We start from the raw sequence: 15077 nt of genomic DNA on the forward strand, positions 1-15077 counted from the left end.
TCTGGATCTTGGACCCATTCAGCACACTGGGACCAGTCCAGCTTCGGCTCAGCATGAAGACAGAGTCTTCGGCACACTCTGAACCCATTCTTGAAACCCATATCATACTCCTCTTGAGTATAGATACGGACCTTGAGCAGGGCTTCAGCGTCTGCTAGCTTCTTCTGTACCTCCTCCAAGTCCTTCTTGGATTGGTTCAGCTCTTCAGCGAGCTTGGAGGAGGCATCCTTCTGCTCGTTCAGCTCTTGCTGAACCTTTGAAGCTTCAGCCTTCATTTGGGTCAGCTCATCATCTTTGACCCTTAACTGATCCTCAGCCTCTTGAAGCTTGGCTTTCTCAGCTTCAGCAGCAGTAGCAGCCTCTGAGAGTTGGACATTTTGAGCTTGGAACTTTTCTTCAGCAGCCATTCTACTGGCTTCCAAAGCTTCTAATTTTTGTTGCACCTCAGCCTGTGCAGCAGCTCCTTCTCGAATTCGGCTCTCAATGGCAGCCTTGAACTTGGAGATGTCCACTCCCAGATGATCCCGAAGGAAGTTTTCCCCTTCTATCAATGGGGAAAAAACCTCCTTCTCCATTGCAGCGCAGAAGGTTTGGAGGGCTTCAGCAGCCTTTTTCTCATATTCTTCCCCCTCCTTCTGCTTCTCCTCAGCTGCTGCTTGCTTCAGCTGAGCAAGTTTCAGCTCCTCGACTGCCACCTTTCTTGCATGTTCGGCGGCGTCGACCTTGTCTTGCAGGGAGTCTATCAGCTCTACAGTGAGAGTCTGATTGTGCACAAACTGGGAACAGAGGCACAACTCAGTAAAAAAAAAACTGAACTGAACTGAAGAGCTGAATTGAAAAATAAAAGCAAGGATAAGGGTTTACCTGCATCATCAGCAGTTGATTCGACCTTGCAGGGTCTGGAACTGATATGCTGGATTCGCCCATCCCAGCAGTGGCCTTCAGCGACCAGATCCTCGCCCTATCTACTTCGGTTAAGCCAGAGAAATTGCCGAAGTAGGCTGCAGCACCTTCTCGGTTCTGGCCCCAAATGAGGTCCCAGATATGATCTGGAATTGGAATTCGGGGGGCCGAGAAACCCATCTCTCCAGAGTGCAATGTCTGGAATGAAGGGAAGGAAGACTCAGGAGCTTCTTGAACCTTAGAGGGCTCAGCATCTTCTTCTTCAGGAGCCTTCTCTTCCTTCTCAGCAGAGTCAATGATTATGACCTCTGCTTCTTCTTCAGGGCTGAGGACGAAAGCCTCAACCTCCCGGGCAATATCAGCTGAGAAACCCTCAGCAACGGGATTCTCAGCACTCTCAGCATTGTGCCCTCCGGCACTTTCTTGAACCTCTTCTGCTGGCACCCCTCCCTTGGGATCGGGAGTTTTCTGATCCACCTCCATCTCAGGAGGTGGTGGAGGGATCTTCGGCGGAGATTGGGGTGGTGGCTGAGGAGCCCTCGGCGATCCACCGCCTTCCTCAGGCTCCCTTATGCTTATGCCGACAGACATCGGCCTCGTCTGGAAGTCGTGAGGGCCGATGATGGCCATCCGTCTTCTCCTTTTTCGAAGGGGCTGTTCGTCCATTTTTGAGTCTTCGGATTCCTCCTGGACTTGATCTTCGGGACGAACAGGAGCTTTCCCTTCTCTTCGTCTTTTGGTCTCTTCAGACTGCAAAAGACAGGGGGGCAGAAAGAAAGTGAGTTTAAAAAAAAAAAAAAAAAAAAAAAAGGAAAGAAGAAAGAAAAGAAAAAGAAAGAAAAATTTTGAAGTTGAGAAGCTAAGTATAACTCACCGAGGTCTTCAGCAAAGCCTCGTCTTCTTTTTCAGCTGCCCTTGCTGCTGCTTCTTCTTCAGCAGCCCTGGAGGACCCTTCTCCTCCTTCATAAGCTTCAATAGCCCGTGCAACCTCCTCGGCTGTACGGGCAGCTTCAAGTTCCTCAGCTAGCAGTTGAAGCCAAGGATCTCTCTTCTTCCACCAAGGCTTCTGCCTCTGATACAGGGCAGCAGCCTCGATTTGGAGATGGGAGTGATCTAGATGGACCTCCCTGTGCTTCGAATCGGTGATAGAGGGGGCCCGATCGATGATAACTCTCTCTTGGGTAACGCCGAGACGGTTGTAGTCGATGCCAACGTTAGTCTCGTCTCGCTCTGAGTATAAGAAAAGAGGAGCAAAGATCAGTTCAGCAAAATAAAAAATGCTGGATCGACTCAGCAGGAAAGTGCAAAACAAAAATTCTTGCTAAGAATAAATAATAAAGGCCTCGACCCCAGCCGAAGAAACTTACCATCCCTGAACTTTCGGCTGAGGCCGACAGCTGCTAGCATGTGCTCTTGGAAAATATAGTGGTTATCCGGGAGCCAAGTCTCCGGGATATACATCATTCGGCCCCCAGCGCCCCCAGGGTTCGGCTTTCGGCCGAAAATATTTTGCTGGTTAAGGTGCAGATCTGGGCCTCTATCTTCGGGAGGGCCCAGGCTTCCCATTTCAGGGTCAGGCTCAGATAGATACCTGGGAGCGCTGAAGACGTAAGGGTGGTTAGGATCTGTGGGCGCCCTAACCCAGATCCATTGACCCCTCCAGTCCTTGTCTGAGGAGTCATTCAGCCACATTGTTAAATACTGGGGCCGAGACTCAATTCGGTACCACCCAGGACCGTGATCTCCGTGCCCACTTTGAATGTTTGGCACTAGCCGATGAAGCTTTTTGAAGCAATGGAGGTTCGGCACGTATCTGAAAAACTTGCAGACCCACAAATACGTCATCACCCTTCGGATGCTAACAGGAGTTAGCTGGCACAGGGAGACCCTGTAGTGGATCAGCAAGTCTCGGACAAATATGTCCAGAGGAAACCTCAGCCCATACTGAAGCTGTCTTGTGTACACCCCCACGTACCCCGGGAGTGGACGATGGATTCTATTAGATGCAACGGGCATTCTACACCAATATCCATCGGCTTCCATTATGCCATAGTGCAGCTTTATTTGTTCAGCAAACCGATACACATCGGCATGCTTTACCCACCAAGAGTAGGGGCAGTTCTTTATCATGGCTGAGGCAACCTCAGCGTCCTCCCACTCCTGAAATCCAGGAAGAACATCCCAAAGATAGGCGGGAACTTCTTCGTCCCCCCCAGAAGCGCTCGGCTCCTCCGTTCCTTCAGGAGGCGCCGATGAAATTGGGGTCGCCCTAATCCCTTCAGCAGGGTCAGACCCCACTCTTTGTCCGTTCCAGGTCCCAGTCCTGTTCCTGGGATCGGGGAATTGCCTAGCCCTTCTTGGAGCACGGGCCCTACCTCTAACTCCTCTCACCATTGTTGAGTTTCGAAGAAAAAGTCGAAAAAAAGGGGAAAGAGCTCAAATTCGAAGAAAATTAAACAAAAATCAAAGGAAATTACCTTATTTTGAAGCGGAATTTGCCGATCTATGAGTTCGGAATGACGAATTTCAGTTTCTAAGCTTAATTCTCGGGGATTCAAGGAAGTTTTGATGCTGATTCAAGGGTTTCGCGCAAGTCGGAGTTCGTGTTTGTGAAGAAGTGAGGAGAGAGAGAGCGGTTCTCTTGCTTATATCTCCAGAAATGGGAATTCTGGGAGTCCGCGTCTTTAATTTCTCTTAAATACCTCACTAAGTAACTGTTAAACACATTTCCTCTTGACTAACCGCCCATTATCCGTCCAACTTCCACAAATTATCCATCCAGCCGCCGTTATTTCATTAACTGCGGTTTAAATTCAAATTTTTGGATTAATTAAATCATTTACTTCCCTCCTTTTTTTGGTTAATTAAACCTGACCCGTCATCCTTCCAAATCGGGTCTGGGGGGCAAGTTGTTTGGGTCCAATTTAGTCCAATTGGGCCTAGTCATTAAATGATCCAATTAAAATCCCAAGGTCAAGGTTCAACTCTCCAATTATGCTAAAGTCAAGATCAGTCCACAAGGCAAGTCAATTGGGCCAAGGCCCACTTCTCCTATATATGCCAAGGTATAAAAGCCATCAATATTACATTTGTACATTCATTCACAGACACACAAAGCCTCAAGCAATTAATTCTCTTGCATAGCTTTCTCTCTACACATTGTACTGACTTTAGCATCGGAGGGGCCTTCCTCGGCAACACCCCCGAGGCTAGTTTACGTGTGTTTGCTGTGCAGGAAATCCTCGGCCCAACATCATTTGGACCGAGCCCAGTTTTCACCATTTCATCGGACCTTCGGCAAGGTCCCACTGTTTTCACCCGAAACAATACTTAATGCTAAAAAAAAAAAAATTTAAAAAAGAAAAGAAAAAACGCCAATACAAATTTTTAGCATTAAGAATCAAGATACTTGTAATCTAGTATTAGTTGTAGATGACTATATAATATATGAGGTCAGATTTTAGAGAGCCTGTAAAAAGAGAGAAAAGAGAAAGAAACAAAGAAAGTGCTTTACAGTTAATTTGAAATTGTTAAAGATGATGGATTACGTAGTTAATTAATTAATCTAGTGGATTTCATATTTGGGTGTGAGTATGATTGCAATGTTTGTCATCATAGATTGGAGCTCACAATTCTTTACCTGCATTCTCTTGATCCTACTCAATATTGCCTTTATTGATTTTTTTACTTCTGGACTTTTTGCACTATTCATGTCAAGTTCATAAGTTGATAAGTATTAACTTTGACTGTTTTATTATTATTATTATTATTATTATTTTGTTTTTACTACAGAATAATACATAAACCACAAGTAATAGCATGTAAGATGTTTGTAACTTAGTAATAATACATATTTTCACTAAAAATTTTATAATAGTTGTTTGAAATATGACTACAATAATGTTTTATGATTACATAGTTCATAATTAACATAATTTTTTTCCAAGTAATTAATTATAATACTTTATTATTGGTATAAAATAGTATTATCAATAATTTTTTAATTTATCAAATTTTTAGTTTCATTTATATAATTTTTATTCTTAATTTATAGATTCTCGAAAAATATTTAATTTATGTCGGATTAAAATTTTTAAAAATTATATTTGCATTGTAGATATAAGAAGACTAATTGTGTCCATTTTATAATGTGAAAAAATGAACTAATCATATTATGTATTATTAAAATAATATGATAGTCTTCAAACAACCTTTATATAAACATCCTATTTTCAACAATAAAAATATTTTTTATAATTTTTACTAATATTAATTTCATTTCTGAATAGTTGATATTTTTTTAACTTTTTACGCTATTAATTTACTCATTTTAAGTATAATTTTTTGAAAAATTTATCATTAGAATTTAATGTTTTCATGTACAGTAAAATATTACTTAAATAGGCATTAATATTTACTTTCATAATATCAAATATTACTAATTTTTACAAATATTTTACGGAGTATTATATACTAACTCTGTTTTGTATTATTTGCAACTTTAGATGTATGGTTGTACAGAATGTTAGGTAAAATTTGTTTGTGAGTGTTAAATGAAGAGAGAAAGATAGAGATGCATGTGATGAAAAGAGTGATAAAGAGAAATGACAAATTAAAAAAAAAAAAAAAAAAAAAAAAAAGAATATTTGTTGCAAATAATATGAAACAAGTATTTTCGACAAATGTCACAAATAATATGATACGGAGGTAATATTTTATTGTAATGGTTAAACTTATGCATTAACAATTAGGCCCTATTTGCTTCGCCTTACTTGTTGAACTGAAATTACTTTTGTTGAATTGAAATTATTTTAATTGATTTTACTGTATTGAAATTATTTAGACTATTATCTATTATATTTATTTATGCTTTAAAATTACTGATTTTTACTAAACTAAACTTATTTTTTACTGAATTGAAATTATGTTTTGCTAAATTAAACTTAATTTTACTGAATTGAAATTAATTTTACATAATATGAGTATTATTTTTATAAGATAAGGTGAACAGGGCCTTATAGTGTTATATTATCGTGCGAGTATGTAACTAATTATGTAATTATGTTAAATTATTAAAGATTATGTTTATAAAAAGTAGTTATGACATCATATTATATCATAAAGTTTATTTACTCATATCAGATCGATCGTATTCATCAATGTGGCATGTGTGCGTGGTATGTCATAATCAAAAATGTCAAAATTAAAAGGACCCAATGGTTGCAAAAACTCTAAAAAGGTGCCTAAAAGTCTACTTTTCACTACAATATTCTTGATGTATGTTTACATTTGGCATTATGGCTCCTCCTTTAAACTATGGTACAGGTACTCGTAGCCTCTTCACATTTATTGAAATAAACTAAACTGAATTGAATAGAACTAATTGGAGCTGAATTGAAATGAAATGAGCAGAAATGAATATTTTATGAGAGAAGGAAATTAGGAGCTGAATTAAATTGAACTAAACTGATTGGAGCTAAACTGAAATGAACTGATTGGAGCTGAACTGAACTGAACTAAATTGAACTGAAATTAAGCTGAAGTGAACAGGCCCTTAAGTAGGTGTCCATCATATCAGAAATTCATAATTGTTCGATTTGCTCCAACCTAGAAGTGGCAATGAATCGGAAATGACTCGGCAGGCCATTAAGGATTTTATCCGCCACCTGATCCAAGTATCCATCATTAAATTTACTTTTCATCAATTTGTTTATATGTAGTATTTGATTCACTCATCATCTATGTATGGATCATGTGAACAAAAGTATATAAATGTATTTATACACTTGTAAAATGAAAATTAAGTTTTGAGAATAAAGTAATAATTAAATTAAAACTTTGATACATCATTCTAATATTATTTGATGCTTTTTACAAAAATAAAACACAATTCAGTCCTTAACAATAATGCAAATAGACATAAGATTATTTTAAAAAAAAATTATTCCCTCTATTCCTATTGTGAGAGAAATATGGTAAAACTGATGTGTCCAATTTATATAGTATTTTACCCCCGTCCCTTGGTCATAATTAGTAGTGTTTTTGGCTCTTTAGAGCCACTTTTATTACTAATTGGTGTTTTCTAGTGTTTTTGTAGTTTTGCTTGAGTTTTGTAGGAAATTGCATCTTTGGAGCGTTTTCCGGGTTTTTCATGGAGAAACTACGGACATTAGGAGGACACGATCGTCTTTGAAGCTCAGGACTGGTTAGAGTCATCGAACCGGTGATTAAGGGCTTAGCATTTGAGATTCCGAGGCATTTGGACCGAGTATTCAAGACCCGAAGAGGAAATCCCGATTGGGCCGAAGAATCGGAGCCCAATCGAGAAGTCCAAGCTTGCCCAAGTGTCCGGGCCCGGCCAAAATAGGCACCGCCCGAAGGCGCGCTCGGCCGGGCGAGGAAGATTAGTTCGCGCCCGGTCGGGCGCGAGAGATGTTCATATTGGAAAAAAAGGCGGGCCCGATCGGGCTCGTGTTTCTGGGGAGGCTTCTTCGACGATTACTTAGTTTCTAATTAGGAGTAATTTCGGGTTATGGTATAAATACGATTTTAAAGCTTTTGCTTAGTACCTTCTCTTTTAGACTTCCTCTCTCTACTTAGTTATTAGATTATTTTCTCTCTCTACAACTTTGTTCTTAACTTTGTTCTTAATTCAACTCCTTAATTCCGATTACTTTGGTAACGATTTCTTCTACTTTAATCTCATTTATTTTACTTTATTTCTTTCATCATGCTTCCTTTAATTGCTTTGTTTAGTTTATATTTAATTATGTCTGAGTAGTTTTCTTTCTAGGGTTTATGGGGATCCATAAATAATATGAAGGGGTAATTCATTGTTGTTGATTGTCAATGCTTGATTAATTTCCTATTGATTGATTTAATGCTCTGTGACTAGATTAGGCCTGATCTTTTATGCATGAGTTTGAAAATATTGATTCAAGATTCGAGAGATGAGAATTGATGTTTAGGTCTAGTTTCAACAGGCAGGTTAATTTATAAATGGTTAAGTCGAGATTCGAGAGATGAGATTTAATAATGGTAGATTAATTTTGTGATTGTAATACGTAGCGAAAGCCCTTTATGATCTGATTAATTGATGCATTGATGATTGATTATTATGTTTTACCCTGGAATATTATTTATTGGTAAACCTATGCCCTAGGTCTTTTATTCCTTGATTTTCCTCCTACTTTTATTCCTTTCCACTTCTACTACTAGTAGTTTAGTCCTCCTTTATAATAACAAATTGGTTACTTGATAATCTAGATTATATAGATTTATTAGGAATAAATTGACTCGTTTTCCTGTGGTTCGACCCTTCTTCCCTATCTGCATAGTTAGTGGATTTAGGTATTATTTTTGATTGGGTGACTACGACTTTAGCCTGTCAAAAACCTTAATCAACAAAAGGAACGGAGGGAGTAATTATTATATTTTATTTTTTTAGATATTTAATGGACGGGAGGATGGGTCGGGTGATAGGCTGGATGGATATCCACCCAAATCTGACCTGATTCATTTCTCGGATCCATTGATCATTTGTTTAATTAACATTCATATACATTTAGATTTTATCCATATATCTGGATTGGGTGGAAGGAATTCATTGGGTTCGGATGAGATTGCCACCCATAATCCCACCCGGCGATCCACCACAAGAACTAATCGAGGTTATTATTGTTAGTTGAGCTAGGATGCTAAGGAGATAGAGGAATTCTTAATTTTCTTCGACTAATTTCGAAAATAAGTTGCATGTTCTTTATTGTAGCTATCTTTTGACACGAAACTTTCCCTAAATAATACGCTTTGTATTTTCTTAGTCTTATTTTAATGAAAATGTATCAATGTGACAATTTTTTTGGTCAATATAACCTCTAATATAAGTGCTTGGTTGAGAAAGCTAATAATAAGAGGAGTTTTTTTTTTTTTTTTTTTTTTTTTTTTTTTTTTTGCGAGAGAGGTTTGTGGTATTTGAGAGGAAATATATTTTCGTTCCTGAATTGAAGTTGCTTTTTTTTATTTGGTATATCTTGAACTCCTGAAGTAAATTACTTATTACGCTTACCTTGTCATTGTCATTTTACATACACAATAAAAATAATTATCAACTAACAACTATTTGTTGACCCTTATAAGGTTTTGATGATGATTGAGCAAACTTCCATCTAATAAGGATTTTCTAGTGTTGTGCTGTTTGCAGGTATAATAAGCTCAGAGAGTTGAAGTAGGAACTGAAACAAAGGAACTTTAGAAGATCCATGAGGACAAGTAAAGACAGAAGAAGAGTTCCAGTAATGGAACTTCACGAAGTTGCTTAATAGGAACTTCACAACGGGTCGTAACGACCTGGTTCCGGTGTAATGCTGGGGCAAATCTCAACAACCAAGGATCAGTGCAGCGCTCGAGATATCAACTGAAAAAAATGGACTTCATAACTTATAGTTGTATAAAAGATAAGTTTGTTTTATAGGTTGATGTAAACATATAATTGGTTGTTATGCGTGGAACTTATTAGAAATCAGATAAAGCTTGGCACGCTCATTAATTCGTAAAAGATAATTAAAGTTTTATGAAAAAGTAATTATTTGATTTTATCTTCTAAAATCTGGTTTACTTGGTTTTATCTTTTTCATAAAATTCTATCTTTTCAATAAAACGAATTTGATTAAAATTGGTTTTTAGATAAACGAAATTAAATCTGTTTTGATTTCGGTTTTAAAGTGATAAGATTAGATTTTTGTTTAAGCTTATCACATTTACAAAAACCCTACTTTGTGAACTGAGAAACCTCTATAAATATAGAAGTGATGCAGTGAAGCAAAGTGAGAGTTTTAAGCGTGAAAACCACTTAGTGCTTAAGAGTAAGTTTGCCAAAGGTTAAGCTTAATCATTTTGATTTCGGGTTTCATGTGTAGCTTTCCATTTATGTGTTAGAGTGAGTCTTTGTGTTGTAATTGGTTTTGGGGTGAGATTGTGAATTCTTTACAAATTCACGTTTGAGTGTAAGAGTTTGAACTCTCTAAAATTCAAGTTGTAGTTGTGGGTGCACAGTGAGTGAAAGGAACCTGAGAGGTGTATTGGGTCAAGGAAAGGAACCTGAGAGGTGTCTTGGGTCAAAGGAAAGGAACCTGAGAAGTGTCTTGGGTCGGTAGGATAGTTTCCTATATGGTAGCAAGTGTCCGTGGTGGAACTTGTGAAGAAAGGTATGTAATAATAGGTTGTACTAGGAGTGTTTCCTATTATAGTGAAGTGTGTTTGAAAGTCCCGAGAAGGGCTGAGGTTTTACTTCCAGTTAGGCTCTGGAAGGTTTCCTCGTAAATCTTGCTGTGCTCTTTAAGTTCCTTTTATTGTTTTGTTTTAATTTCCGCATAAGTTTTGTAATTGGAACCTACTACTATTCACCCCCCCTCTCGTAGTAATTCATCTAAACTAATACTATTATTCACCAAACATATTTACACAAACAACTAATATAAGAAATTGATCAAACCATTTCCTATCATCACAATCAGCTAATCAAACTAGTAATAATTTACAACTAAAAACGAACCATTTCTCATTGTCAGATAGAGCCAGATCATCATGGAATCAAATCTTCTACATAGCACATACTATTTCAACAAATCTACACTTTGTTATTAGTGCAATACTTTTGTGTTGCTATTTAATCTATCCTTATTAGTGAAACTTATTAGCCAATGCAACCTGACAAGAGTTTATGTCACTATGTATAATATGTGGCAAATGCTTCTTGTTCAAGATTGATGTTTGAACCTAAAAAAATGCTCTATCATCCATATTCTTCACGATAACATATAAATATACCATGATTATATCTCATTCTTCTTTACTTTTTATTTTTTATTATATATATATATATATATATATATATATATATATATATATATATATATATATATATATATATATATATATATATATATATATATATATATATTAATCTTCTCTCAAAATTACAACCTAACTTATCAGCATGAATATAAAAGCAAAATTTACGGTATAATAAAGCAAGATCAATATTCTGATGTGCCTGCATGGCTGCATGAGCCATGAAGTGATCTAGGGATTCAAAACAAACACAATTTGCTGCTCTATTTTCTTCTCTATAAATATGACAAACTCAACTGAGGAGAAGAGATTTATAAGTCATTTTAACGATGCTTTTATTGATTTAATTTTGTTCTTTATTATTAACTTATTAAGGCATAATTCCAATCGCACGTATAGGTGGTATAAAATCTTGTTTTACTTTATTTTTTTCAATTGGATAAATGTTCGAGCTGAGACAATATTATTTTAATCGAGAAACACATAAATCATTCAATATAATACAATGTCCATGCATAGGCATCACACTATTTGCACATTCATCGATAGTCAAGTAATAGCATCTTTAATTTATATTCAAAAAAAAAAAAAAGTAATAGCATCTTTAAGGAAGATAAAGAACTATGAAATGGGTAATTTGGTTCCTTTAGTTTTTCAAAGAATATGACCCCAAACACGGGAATCAAATAGACAAATACACTCAATAATCTAATTTTTAATTGCATCTTAAAAGATTGATTAATTTGTAAAAAATATTCGTAATATCTAATACTACTATAAACTTTAAATTATACAATTATTGATTGGAGCCATGTGGAGTATTATAACATAATCATGAATTTCATATCATAAAGCATCCAATAATTTTGCTTATCATACAGTTTGTTCCCTGAATTTAAAAGTTATTTGTTCGATTTATTGGAAGTACAAGATCCTAATCACCAATCAATGGTTCTCAGCCAATCTCTCAAATTCTTCTTTTAATTTTTATTTACTGTCCACATTTTTTTTTTCTAACAATATCAACACGTTTAACTAATAAATTTTGATACCATAAAAGTAATGTTAAAAATAAAAAGATTCTAAGATTCTGGTTAATCAACAATATCATGTAAACAATGTAAAAAAAAAATCATAGCATAGTGATGAAGGGCTTTTTAGATTATATACTCTCCTTTTTATGGTCAAATTTTAGAATATAGTGAAGGGCTAAAGGCCAATATCAAGGAATGTGAAAAAAAGTTTGTGACTTTCTTTCTTGTCTTTAAAGAAATGTTTGGGAATTGGGAGTAAACAAACATTATCATATACAATAGTACAATACAGGAACACTCCATATCATGGAACAACTTTTATATATTCACTATTTCACTGTATAATACTATAATTTCATAAACTATTTCACTATATAATTTCATATACTATAATTTTTTATATGGGTTGGCTACATCGTGTGGCATGGGTTACTAGTTTGATCAAGAATTACTCGTTTGGTCAATATTACATATTCAGGGGTTACTCGTTTTGAAAGGGATAAATTATAGGGGTTACTTATTCAAGGGTTATTCGGTCGGTCGGGGGTTACTCTCACATAGAAAACGCGCTAACCGACTGGACAAATAACCCCTGAATAATTAACTCATACAAGTAATCCCTAAATAAGATACCTCTTCCACGCGGTGTAGCCAGCCACACAGAAAAGTTGTTATGAATACTTAATTGCAACATTTTTTTATAGTGTATAATATTTATTTACTCCACTTTAATTACAATTTATGATTTATACTTGATTAGTGTTCATGCGATGCACAATAGTAATAATCTTTTTCCATAATTAATTATGATACAATATAAAAATGAGGCAACTCATGTGAAATCAACAAATGCAATGCATATAAAAAATTAAAATAATAAAGCAAAAATCATTAAAGCTATAATCGAGGGAAAAAATTTATTTTTAATTAGTTGCGTTGAAAATTTTTAAAGTACTACATTGTATTACATTAATGATGCATATTATTCCCAATAAATATATAAAACTATACAATCTAGTGACTTTACGACTAAGGCTTATTTATAAATGTCTTTTAATAAACGTGAAAATATCAAACAGCTATAAAACTATTAGCACAACATACATGTAAATATATAAATTACAAATAATACATCATCTTTAAATCCAATAAAATAATTTCAATGAAAATAAATACTACTCGGATCATTAAAGGCAATAATAATCCACAATTAGGCAACACTAACCTATAATATTTATAATACATTTTCCGTTTACGAATTGATATGATGCTTAACATGATATCTTCGCTCTTTGTTATTAAATAAAAATGTGTTTGAAACTATCCAATAATTGTACTTTGATCATGGTTTGTTTATTGATTTCTGTAAAGTTGAATTGTAAATGATAGCTATCTATTGAAAAAAAAAAAAAAGAGAAAGAAGATGTCACTTGTTACTACGTCGGACGTGTCTTTTACATACAGCTTATTTATAATATCAAATGTAATACATTTATCTTCTCAATCAAATGTTTCAACAAAATTAAAGATAACAAATTTTTTGTATTAACTAAGATAATAACTATTTAATTACATAATAACAAAAAATTGATTGATATTTCACATTTTCCTAGAATTAGACATATATATAAATAGTTTTTTTATTTTATAGTCATATCTAATACTCCATTAGTCTAAGAAACAAAATATTAGAGGAATTTGATAAAAAAATAAATAAATAAATAAATTAAAGTGATGCTTTAAAGTAATGTCTTTAATATCAATTACTACCTACGTTAACTTTTAGTTGTACACAAAGTCTTATATGTGGCTGGCCATACCGTGCGGCAGGGGTTACTTCGTTAATGTAATAGGGGTTACTTGGTCAGTGGTAAAGGGGTTACTTCGTCAATGTTACAGGGTTACTCAGTTTAGTGTTATAGGGATTACTTAATTAATATTATAGAGGTTACTTAGTCAGTATTATAGGGGTTACTTTGTTCTTTTATAAGTGGCCACACGGTGTGGCTAGCCACACACAAGACAAGTTGTTAGTTGCAACTTTAAGGTATTATTTGTGAGATATAAAATATTCCAAATTTGCAACTAAAAGTTAACGGAGAGATAGTATATGGATCAATTTTATTATTATTTTTTGTACAAAATTCCATAAAAAAAATAAATATATATATCCATGCGGTAATGATATATAGTATATTGTACCTGAACTAGTGACTTAGTTTTTCGATAATAAAAAAGATTTGGAATTAAGAACACGAAAATTATATTATTCTAGTTGTATTATACAAATATTTTAAAAATAAAAGATTTTATGCTAAAAGGGGAGGGAAAGCTTTGGAGGGAAAAAACAAGTGACACGCAGATTTTTTTAACATTTACTTTATCATAATTTAATTTTTATATTTTTCAAAAATATGTAATCAAAGATATTATAACTACTAAAGTTTTTGTTAAAAAAATATTAACTATTGAAGTTATGCATTAATAAACACAAAAAACAAACAATTCAAGAAAAAAAAAAAAAAGAGAGAGAGAGAGAAAGAGAACATTTTACAACTCCATTTGCCTTTCAAGGTGAATACAAAAGTTTTATTTTTGCCAAAACACAACTTTGATTACAACAAATAGTATGGAGTATTAGTTAAAATTATGAAAAGTTGATATATTGAAAAGAAAAAAAATACATTTAAATTAATGAAAAACCTTTTTTTATTGACATATTTGTATGTATATCAATATATGACTATATGGTAGTAAAATATTAGGGTAATGCTCTGCATATAAGCATTTAATATACTTCCTTTTTTAGTATTAAATTGGTAATTTATCGACAATTCACAAGTAAATCGATGTAATAAATATTTATTTATTGTCTTTTCTTTCCATTTTTAACTTTTTATATACATATATCTTTTTCCAAAATATTATGGTCAAAGTGTGAAAAAAGAGAAAGAAATAGAAGTAGTCAAGTAGTAGTGCAAATTGAGATTTGAGACACCATAAAAAGAAAATGGAACAATTAAAAAGAATAAAAGAAGTAATTGTCCTTTATTGGTGTGAAAACTGTGAATGTGTAATGCTACTTTAAAAAATAAACTACATTGAGACATTGAGCAGACTAATAGACTGGCTAACTAAATTTGTATGTTAAACGTTATTAGTCATTATTCCTTTACTTTTTTTTCTTTTTTTTTGACGGGCATTATTCCTTTACTTTAAACAAACAATTCACATGTTATTTTTTTTCCCTATGGCAAATGTTCTCCAAATAATATGTTCCGACTTCCGAAG

Source organism: Chenopodium album, chromosome 12 (assembly GCF_948465745.1).
Source record: "Chenopodium album chromosome 12, dcCheAlbu1.1, whole genome shotgun sequence".
In the NCBI taxonomy this organism is placed as follows: Eukaryota; Viridiplantae; Streptophyta; class Magnoliopsida; order Caryophyllales; family Amaranthaceae; genus Chenopodium; species Chenopodium album.